An 11,013-nucleotide genomic window follows, 5' to 3' on the forward strand; every position below is an offset into this window, starting at 1 on the left:
CCCGCCCTGAGGAAGCCTCCCCCCCGCCCATTTCCACGCGTTGCACCTCCGGCCTTTTTCTCCAGCCCACCTGGACCGGTGTGTAGCTCCCCCTAACTTCTCTCTGCGGAGGGGGGGGGACAGTTTGGGTGTAGTGGTTAAGTGCTTGGACTCTAATCTGGGAGGACTGGGTTTGATTTCCCACTCCTCCACTTGCACCTGCTGATGTGACCTTGGGCAAGCCCTAGCTCTGATAAAAGCTGTTCTTGAAAAAAGAGCCGTTTGTGTCAGAGTTCTCTCAGCCCCACCCACCTCACAGGGTGTCTGTTGTGGGGAGGGGAAGGGAAAGGAGTTTGTAAGCCGCTCTGAGACTCCAAGTGAAGGGCCGGGTATAAATCCAATCTCCTCCTCCTCCTCTCCACATGGGGGTTATTCTTCATTTGGAAACACACACACCCCAGTTTGGGTCTCCAAATTAAGAGCAGAGGAAGCCCTCCACCAGTTTCCGGTTCCCCACCACCAGCTTTTTGTTTGATTGTTCTGTACATACCTTGTGGCTAATAGCCAGAGATGGGCCTCTGCTCCATATCTTTATCCAAGCCTCTCTTGAAGCTGTCATGGAATTCACTGCCACAGGAGGTGACAGCGGCTACAAGCATGGACGGCTTCAAGAGGGAATTAGATAAGCATATGGAGCAGAGGTCCATCAGTGGCTATTACCCACAAGGCATAGATAGGAACTCTTGGTCTGGGGCAAGTGATGCTCTGTGTTCGTGGTGCTGGGGGGGGAGAGAGTGGGCTTCTAGTGTCCTGGCCCCCACTGCTGGACCTCCTGATGGCACCTGGTATTTTTGGCCACTGTGTGACAGAGTGTTGGGACTGGATGGGCCAGTGGCCTGATCCAGCATTGGCTTCTCTTCTGTTCTTATGCTTGTAGCTGCCACCAGTTCCTGTTGCAGTGAATTCCAGGTATTAATTACCTTTTGGGTGAAGAAGTACTTCCTTTTCTCTCTTCTAAATGAGGACAATCCATACTCTCCCACCTACATATCAGCTATGCAAGCTTAGCTGGATCATTTCCAAAACTTAAAAGCAATACAGGTTGGGAAGGATCTGGGAAAAGCTGAGGTAACCATGAGAGGTACATGAATGCAACCCGATGCTGTGGGGACAGGGGTGGGGTGGGGACATTCCTCCCACCTCCATTGAACCCGGGGCAAAGGGGAAAAGTATGGAAAACTATGGAGAATATCAAACTGTAGTTTCTTAGCTAGTTTATTTTAGCCTGTTTCCACCCCATCCTGAAAGAGTCAGAAGTACCTCTTGATTGTCCTGAGAGGACTTCACTGGGCATCCTGAGGGCACCCTGGGTGAGCCAAGGCAGGATGTCGTGGCCGCCTTGGCCCCTGTGGGTCTCGCCCGGCTTGGGATGGGTCCAGTTCACCATGGAAGACACACCCTGGACTGAACACTGTTACACGGAGCCTTGGGGGCGGGGCAGGGATTCTTCCTTCAGCAGGCTGAAGATGGGAGGCAGCTAAGAGGTGGGTTGGTGAGTGGCTGAGGAGAGAATGAGGCAGGGAGAGGATATGGGGATTGCCAAGAGGAGAGAAAGAGAAAAAGAGGGTAGAGAGAAAGTGTTGGGGGCCACGGAAGGGGGGGTATTTCTCAAGAGCCACTGCAACTTTGCTGTTCAGGCAATTTCCAGTGACATTTTTTTTTTTAGTGAAATAGAGTTGGGATAAGAAGAGGGAAGCTTCAGTGGGTATTTCCACTCAGATGAATTTGATCTGGGTTCAATGTTCTTGGGAAGCAGGGTTTTCGTCTTCTGCTCACACCCACACCTGCGTTTCCCAAGCTTTCATTGGCTTTTCTGTGCTGTCTTCCAGATATGGTTTGCAGCAACGTTTTGGAAAATATCCCAAGTAAAGCCTGGATGGGCTGCCATTTGGGTGGGACAGTTTATCTTCTCTCTGACCCCTCCATAACCATTTTCTCCCTTATCAGTAGAAGGCTTTTTTAAAATAAGCCATTGAACAATCAGCATCTCGGACACTCTGAATGCCCAGTTTTAATTTAAAAAAAAACTTTATAGCCCCTTGTGGAGATACAAGGGGAAAGGCATATCCTTTCTTTTTGTAATGAAAGCTGAGAATTTAGGGAACATGATACACAGCTTGTTATTTTATTGATATTTGGTTGTCAACTTAAATATTAAAAAAAAACCCATCCCATCTGTTTTTCTTTGGGTGGGAGGGGATGGCCCCTGCAGAGAAAGGTGCAGGGGAAATATATTTCCTGTGGATGGGACAAGGACAAAATCTCCCCCACACACCTCAGCCACACAAGCTTTGCTGGACCATTCCTCAAACTCGGCAGCAAGCTGGGGGTAGGGAAGATCAGAGGGAAGTTGGGGAAACCCTGCGAGGCACATGAACGTACCATTAGATTTGGAGGAATGGGGGGAAACAATGCCTCCCAGCAAAAATTGACACTCTAGCAGATGGGGAAGGTGTGGACAAGATCAAAAGGTAGTTTCCCGTCGGTTTATTTTTTAATTCAGTATCACCCCATCCTGAACAAGTGACCTGGTTAAGATCACCCCAGGAATGACGTTTCATGACATGTTAGCATTTGAATCCTGGTCTCCTTGGTTCTCGTTCAAGGGTGGCCGCTACACTACAGTCATGTTGAGTCATCTTCAAGCTCAACCCCATGTAGAAGTTAACACTGACCTGGATCAGCCAGACCAGATAACCTGAAATCAAAACTGGGTACCAACTGATGGGGCAGATGTAGCAAAACAGTCACATTTTCTTCCTTCGTATCCCAAATCTTTTTTCCCCAGCCAAAGACCCACATTTGGTAGCTTGACCAGACTATTAAATGAACATACCCAGGAAAGTTCACCCGATCTAAAAGACGAAAGCGCTGCTCCCTCTGAGAACTACACCCCCCTACATCTATAACCTGCTCTGTTGGATATAACCTGAGATTCCAGCTGATGGAGTCTCCCCATCATCTCTCTTAAAAGTTGAACCCTGGGGCAGATGCCAATTTGAGGGAGGAGTGGGCATCAGGGAACGACCCCTTCCCCACCCTGGCAGGATCCAGCATTCCAGGACTGAGTTCTCTGTCTCCCCCAGAGCACCTTCTAATGTCCTGGCCCCACTGGTGGACCTCCTGATGGCACCTGGTATTTCTGGCCACTGTGTGACACAGAGTGTTGGACTGGATGGGCCTTTGGCCTGATCCAACATTGGCGTCTCTTATGTTCTTATTATGTTCACCTGGAATCCAGGGGGATCCATCAGCCTCTCTCTTGCAGCACCTCAGCCTTTGATCCAGTTTGGATCACCCCCGTTTTCCAAGGTTGACTCCTCAGTTGTTTTCAGTGATTTTGTTGACAGATGGAGAGAGATTGTCTCGAAAGAGATCTTTTCTGTTCAGAGGAGGAATTAGGGATGGAGGCTTCCCTCCCTGTTCAGAAGGGGAACTCCTCGGTCTTCAGGAGGATAACTAGCCCTACCTCTATGTGGAAGATGCAAATCACTGACCCACGTTTTCTCCCCTGGCAGGCAGCAAAATGACAGCAGAGAGCCCACCTAGATCGCCTCCTTCTTGTGCTGCAGTGGAGCCAATAGCTGGACAGTCAGCTCAGGTGAGGGAAAGATTCCTGTGGGAGGAGGGTCTGCAGAGGACAATTTGGGTGGTCCCTCCTCAGTTCCAGCCTCTAGAGGACCACCCTTCTGCCCTTGACTTTTGGGGCTGCAAAGGGTCCCTGGTGTGATCTCCTCATGAAGTGCTGAACCTGCTGAAAAGCATCTTCATTGTCTTCACATCTGGGTGGGTGGGTGGGAGGTCCTGGTCACATGCTCACAACACAGCACACCTATCAGGATTCTTCAGGGAGGAAACTGTTCTCTGATTCCAGGGACGAGTGTCTTTCGAGGAGGTGGCCGTGTGCTTCACCGCGGAGGAATGGGCCTTGCTGGATCTGGGCCAGAGAGCGCTATACTGGGAGATCATGCTGGAAAATTATGGGATGGTGGTCTCTGTGGGTAAGAATCCCTTTCGTGCTTCCTCGGAGGACAGATTTTTGTTCTTATTGTTGTCCGTGGAGGAAGTGGGGAAAGGTTAGTGAGAAAAATGCCGTGGCTCTTCTTCCTCTGGTCTTCCTGGCCAGCCATTCTCTAACGTCTCTTCCCAGGGAGGGGAGCCCTGATCTGGGGGTTCTGCGTCAGATCCAAGACTGTTGCCAATTTAGGAGGCGCTTTTGGGAGCTCATTATGCCTCGCATGGATCATAGTGCAGTTCTTTTAAGAACCCTGCATGGTTGGCCACCATAACTGACCGATATTACAGGTGGAGGATTTTGAGGGGGTGGGGGAATATTGGCGTGGCTGTGATGCCACCTTGCGAGTGGGTAGAAGCCAGGCCATCTCCATCAAACTCAGCACTCAGCGAGCTCTGATGGGCAGGAACTGGCCAAGACTTTAGGCCAAGGTGTTTCTTGGGCCTGTTTTCAGGACTCCTCTTGACTTGATGTGCCAGGGGATTGGACACAGGGCTTTCTAGCCTTGCATGAGTTCCATTTTAGCTGTGTAAAAATCAGAGCAATGTTGTCCAGACCAAGTTGCAGGCAAGAAGGTTTGGATTCACAGAATAATTTTCTAATACAGAGTAAAAGAAATAAGTGTTGGTTCTGGGAAAGGGCCAGAGCTTGGGGGAGGAGCACCTTTTTTGCAGAAGGTCCCCAATTCCATCCCCAACATCTTTAGCTAAGAAGGATCTCAATGAGATAGACTTGGAAATGCCCCTCTCTGCCTTAGACCTTGGGGAGACAGAGGCAGTTGGAGTCCTCGGTGCTGGGCAGGATGGGCCAGTGGTCTGACTTGGGCACTTTCTTATCCTTACCTTTTTTTCTTCAGAAAGACACCAGAATTCCACGCCTGCCCTCATCTCCTGGCTGAAGGAAGAAGGCCTCTTTCTCCAGAGCTCCACAGAAGATCCTCAGTCAGCAGGTAGATCCTTAGATGTTTCATGGGAACCCCTTTGCCTACAGGAAATCATGAATGATTAGCAAGAAAAGAGGAGATATAATCAAAATACTGTTACAGGACAGGCTGATCTGAAGAAGTCCCAGAGTGGAGTCATACAGAGATGCATCAGGCACAATCTCTAGATTAAGGCTTTGAGAAAGTAATTAATTATTTTCTCTTACTGTGTCCTTATTTTATTGATACTCAGCATTTGTCAAAGAGTATGAAGGCAGATTACAAAAATTAGAAAAAATTAGAAAACAAAATGATTAAAAACTAACACCTTAAGGGATCACCTTATATTAGAAAAAATCACTGACCGTTTACTTCAATCAGACATCAGTCCTAAATCATCCAATTTTACAGAGAAATGGAATCCCATTCATGGAATATATCTCAGCTTCGGATTCTCAACCCAAAAACTCTTCATACTTAAAATTACTAGGCTACTAAACTTTACCTCTTTGGCCATACTGCGATGCCTAGTTGTGACATTGTTATGATATAATTAAATGGGACACATGCTATTAATTCTTTGCATTAGCTCATTTTTATATTTACCTAAACACAAAGGTAATAGGTAATAAATAGAGTTTGTTGACAACAAAGTAAAAATACTAGCGCTATATTGTTTTGCAAACTATGGTGTTTATGCTGTTCTGTAAGTTTAATATTACTGAGTATTACTTACTTTTGAGAAAAAATTAATAAAAATGATTATTAAAAAAAACTAACAAAACAAAGTTTGAATTCAGTACAACGTTAAGACCAAACTAACAAAACATTGAAGCTATTTATTCTTCAGTTGCTAAAGTCTGAGGCTCGATTTGATATCACCATCACAGCTAACCAGAATTATGTCTGGAGAAGTTAACACAGCCCTGGTTCACATGTGTTCCTGTCAGGATCTGCCTCCTCTTTACTATTTGAAAGTTGGCCTAAACAGTACCTTTCTCTATAATAAGAAATTATCTTTTTTTCCTACTGAGAAATGTAGAGGTCTTCATTCCTATCACTTCATTCTGCAACTTTTATTCCTTCAGGAGATGTTCGGGAGAACAACATTCAGTGCACAGAGTGTGGAAAGAGTTTACATGAGAGTGGCACCCTCACTTCCAATCAAAGAATCCATACAGGAAAGAAACTATATCAGTGCTCAGAATGCGGAAAGAGGTTTAGTTTCAGTTGCAACCTCATTTCCCATCAAAGAATCCATACAGGAGAGAAACCATATCAGTGCTCAGAGTGTGGAAAGAGTTTCCGTCAGAGTTGCGACCTCACTTCGCATCAAAGAATCCATACAGGAAAGAAACTATATCAGTGCTCAGAATGCGGAAAGAGGTTTAGTTTCAGTTGCAACCTCATTTCCCATCAAAGAATCCACACAGGAGAGAAACCATATCAGTGCTCAGAGTGTGGAAAGAGTTTCCGTCAGAGTTGCGACCTCACTTCGCATCAAAGAATCCATACAGGAGAGAAACCGTATCAGTGCTCAGAGTGTCGAAAGTGCTTCAGTAGGAAAGCACACCTCACTTCGCATCAAAGAATCCACACAGGACAAAAACCATATCAGTGCTCAGAGTGTGGAAAGAGTTTCCATCAGAGTTACAACCTCACTTCCCATCAAAGAATCCATACAGGAGAGAAACCATATCAGTGCTCAGAGTGTGGAAAGGGTTTTAGTTTCAGTTGCAACCTCATTTCCCATCAAAGAATACATACAGGAGAGAAACCTTATCAGTGCTCAGAGTGTGGAAAGAGTTTCCGTGAGAGTAATGCCCTCACTTCCCATCAAAAAATCCATACAGGAGAGAAACCATATCAGTGCTCAGAGTGTGGAAAGAGTTTTCGTAAGCGTAGCTTCCTCACCTCCCATCAAAGAATCCATACAGGAGAGAAACCATATCAGTGCTCAGAGTGTGGAAAGTGCTTCAGTCAGCGTTCACACCTCACTTCCCATCAAAGAATCCATACAGGAGAGAAACCGTATCAGTGCTCAGAGTGTGAAAAGTGCTTCAGTCACAGTAGCTCCCTCACTTCCCATCAAAGAATCCATACAGGAGAGAAATCATATCAGTGCTCAGAGTGTGGAAAGAGTTTTCTTAAGGGTAGCTCCCTCACTTCCCATCAAAGAATCCATACAGGAGAGAAACCATATCAGTGCTCAGAGTGTGGAAAGTGCTTCAGTCAGAGTACAAACCTCACTTCCCATCAAAGAATTCATGTAAGAGAAAAACTACAACAGAATTAGAAATGTTGACAAAGTTTCAGTGAGAGTAGCTCCCTCACTTCCCATCAGTGTGGACCTATGCAGATATAAATACAGTATTCTGCCAGCTCTGAAACACTCCAGCTAATGGATGCCCCCCCCCCCGTTGTTTTAATATGTTTGGATGCTTCTGTTGGTTTTTATTGATTGTCATTTGGTAACAATTTTGAGCCTCTTTTCTTATGTCTGGATAATCTTATGTCAATATCAATAAATGCATGTTATAATTTATTTTAGTGAGAAGATGTATGAACATTAGGCCCTAGGCTAACAGGGCCTGCTCGAATGTGTTCTGTGCAGTCAATCCATACTGACGGTGACCCTGTTTATGTATGAATTAATGACCTCCACAACATCGTATCATGAATAGCCTGGCTCAGGTCTTGGAAACTGAGGGCTGTGGCTTCATCCCTCCCAGATACAGCCAGAAGTGAAGCCACCTCCCAAACAGTGTTCCCTCTAAGCTGAGTTGGTGTGAGCTAGCTCACAGTTTTTTAGCCTCCGGCTCACAGATTTTCGCCTTAGCTCAGGAAGGATGGCCTCAAAGCAAACTAATTTATTCAGTAACCTAATGGCTCACTTACAACTTTAATGCCCATAGCTCACAAAGTAGGATTTTTGCTCACAAGACTCCACAGCTTAGAGGGAACACTGCTCCCAACCCCCCCTCCCTTTTGCTCCTATTGGAGTGAAGTCCAACAGCAGGGATTGCTCCCAACCCCCCTCCCTTTTGCTCCTATTGGAGTGAAGTCCAACAGTAGGGGGCTACAGCTGGGGGTGGGAGACAGGCACCCATGGCTGACAATCTGGTGAGGCTAGTGGGCGTATCTTCCACACCATCAGGGCTGGGCTGGGCCAACACATCCTCCAGAGTCCCCCTTGGAGACCTCGACAGGCCTCAAAGTGTTCAAAGCCTTGTATTAGGGATTGGAATGCTGCAAAGCGGATCCTTAGATACTTAAAGGGCACATCAGCTTGTAAATTGTTGCTGAGGGGAGATAATTCTCAGCAGGTAGTAGCCTACAGTGACTCTAACTGGGGTACTAATCAAGATGCAAAATCTACAACGGGTTATGTGATTTTTGTAAATGTGGAAATCTGTTAAACAGAGTTATATCGCAACAAGTACCTGTGAATCGGAATACGCAGCTCTGAATGACTGTGATTCAATTGGAGTGGGTTATACAACTACTGAAAGATTTTGACATGTGCTGTAACTTACCAATTGCTGTTATGTGTGATAACTTGGCGGCTGAGCAACTTGCAGGTTCGCAGGGAATAAAACCCAGGTCAAGGCACATAAACATTTGATATCAAAATGTAAGCGATATGGTGCAAAGGAAAATTGTAACTTTGAAGCACTGTGCAACAGCAGATAATATTGCAGACATGTTAACCAAGAGCCTGGATGAGCTAAATTTCTGAAATGCAGACAGCAGTTAAACATGACCTGAATGTGCTGTATATTAAGGGGGAGTGTTGTAATGTTAATATCAGCTGTCAGATCATAGTGATCTAACTGTCAGCAGGGAGACTGCTGGAAACCTGTCCTGGCCGGTTTGAACCAGATTATGGTGTGAGGTCAGTGACAATGACTCAGCTATTAGCTGATTGGTTGATAACATGTATATATGTGGACAAGTGCTGCCTCTGTATCTTCTTCTCTAAATGACGGTGACTGGCGGAGCATTTTGTCCGAGGATTGTATATTCTGTAAATAAAATCTGTATATAGTTTACCACAGGACTGTCATGTGTGGTGCTATACAGAGCTGGAGTTGCAGTTGAATGCTGGAGTGTGGCTGGTGAGTTGGAGTGGCTGAAACAGTCCTGGTGGCTGGCTGATATCTTCTACTGGCACTCAAGCTGTCCTATGCGCACCGCGCAACATAGAGAGGGGAGGGGGTAGCAGCACCCCAGGTCTTCCCCTTCTCTTTCTTCTACCCTCCAGTCCACTGTAGCCAGTTAGCTAGCAGGAGGGCTAACCTCTCCTCCCAGGCCCGAACCCCTGGCCCTAAGGAGGGATACAGCCTCAGGTAGGATGGCCTCTTCCTACCCCCCCATTAGGGTCGCTACACCCTCCTATGTCGATTGGCAGGAACAATTGCCAGTCAGGTGCAACTGGACTATGCCAGCCTCTGGCCTCACCCTCCACTTCCTTTAAATGACTGCCCTGCCTTCCCCGGCTCACTGCTGCCAGGGCATTGAGCCTTCAGACCACTGCATGTGGTGGGAATTCCTCTCTCACCTGACCGTGCTGGGTTGGGTGTGCCAGTGATGCCTTCCACCTAGGGGGTGGACTTCCCTGCTGTGTCACCCCACAGAGCTGGGGGGCAAATTCTGCTGTATGCAACAGATTGCCAGGCAGGCTGCTCTGGCTGGCCCCCTCGCGGGGTGCCAAGGCTACCTCCAGACACCAGGTTGGCGTGACGTCAGGCACTCCACTGTTCTCAGTTTGGCTGACTTTGGCTTATGATTGGGGTAGGATGCACATGGTATGTATATTTGCAGATTTTAAAGAGACTATTCTAAAAGTGACAAAAACAGGACACAGCAGGAGACTGCTGAGATACCACTATAACCACTGACCAGGAGACACCAACTATAACCCCCCCCCCAAATTTCTGAGGAGCACCTCCCTAACTCCCACATGGCTGTGACTCCATAGGTAGTGACAATGGCCTGTGATGTCACTGGCTCCTCCCTATGATGTCACTGGGCCCCAGTTCTTTTAAGGACCTAGCATAGCAATCCCTCTGGACCAGCCCCAGCCCGCCTCCTCGGGAAATTGGAAAGTCTACGCCCCTGGCCATTGGATAAAAATGTCATCAATCAAAGGTATAAGAGAGGTGGGAGTGCCTGGGAGTTTAGGAAGTGTTGATCTAGTCAGCCATAAAGATGTTAGCATAATGTGGGGACCCATGGTGGAGGAGGTTCTTTCCACTGTATCTGAAAAGCTGTGCTTACACAAAAGCTTATATTGTGAATAAATATCTGTTGGTCTTAAACGGGCCACTGGGATCAAACTTTGTTCTGCTGCTTCAGGCCAACAGGCTACCCCACCTGAACCCAGTGCAACACTGTTGGAGACCAGTGACACCTTGAAAGCCAACAAAGTTTTATTCTGGGTATAAGCTTGAGTGCGCGCACACCCTTCAGAAGGGCGCATGCACACAAAAACTTATACCCAGAAATACAACTTTGTTGGTCTTCAAGGTACCGCTGGGGTCAAACTTTCCTCTGCTGCTTCAGACCAGCAGGAAAGGAGAGAACTAGGAAAAGAGGAGGCGCCCTGGAAATGGCGGAAATGGATAAGCTAACTCTTAGTATTCAAGGTAACGATGGAAGTGTGTTTACTAAAAGATGGGAAAGATTATATAAATGGATGTATGAAATATGGGGAATTTAAGACTCAAAGGTATATAAGAAAGAATGTATGTAATTCTGAATAAGACTTAAGCAAGGGGAAATTTTTTTTGTAAATGACAATGATTTGTGAAACTGATAAATAAAATTAAAAAAAGAAAAGAATTATGAAATAGTGGGGCAGGGAGAAGTGAGAGATGCATCCCACAAGTCCTTGCGGTTGCGGGTTACCACTAGGAAATAAATAAAAACTGACGTCCTGAGATGTCTGCATTTCCTCATGGAGAGGGCAGGAAACCGTTGTCTCTCCTCTGCAGCACTGAAAGGGTTAAACCCACAGAGCTGCTTGCCAGGGCGG

The 11,013-nt window shown here is 46.6% G+C and overlaps 1 pseudogene; it reads left to right on the forward strand.

The window, feature by feature from the left end:
• Positions 1-11,013, forward strand: part of LOC107122598 — a 112,221-nt pseudogene that overhangs the window by 91,507 nt on the left and 9,701 nt on the right.

This window comes from Gekko japonicus, unplaced genomic scaffold (genome assembly GCF_001447785.1).
Source record: "Gekko japonicus isolate JY-2015 unplaced genomic scaffold, Gekko_japonicus_V1.1 scaffold1563, whole genome shotgun sequence".
NCBI classification, from domain to species: Eukaryota; Metazoa; Chordata; class Lepidosauria; order Squamata; family Gekkonidae; genus Gekko; species Gekko japonicus.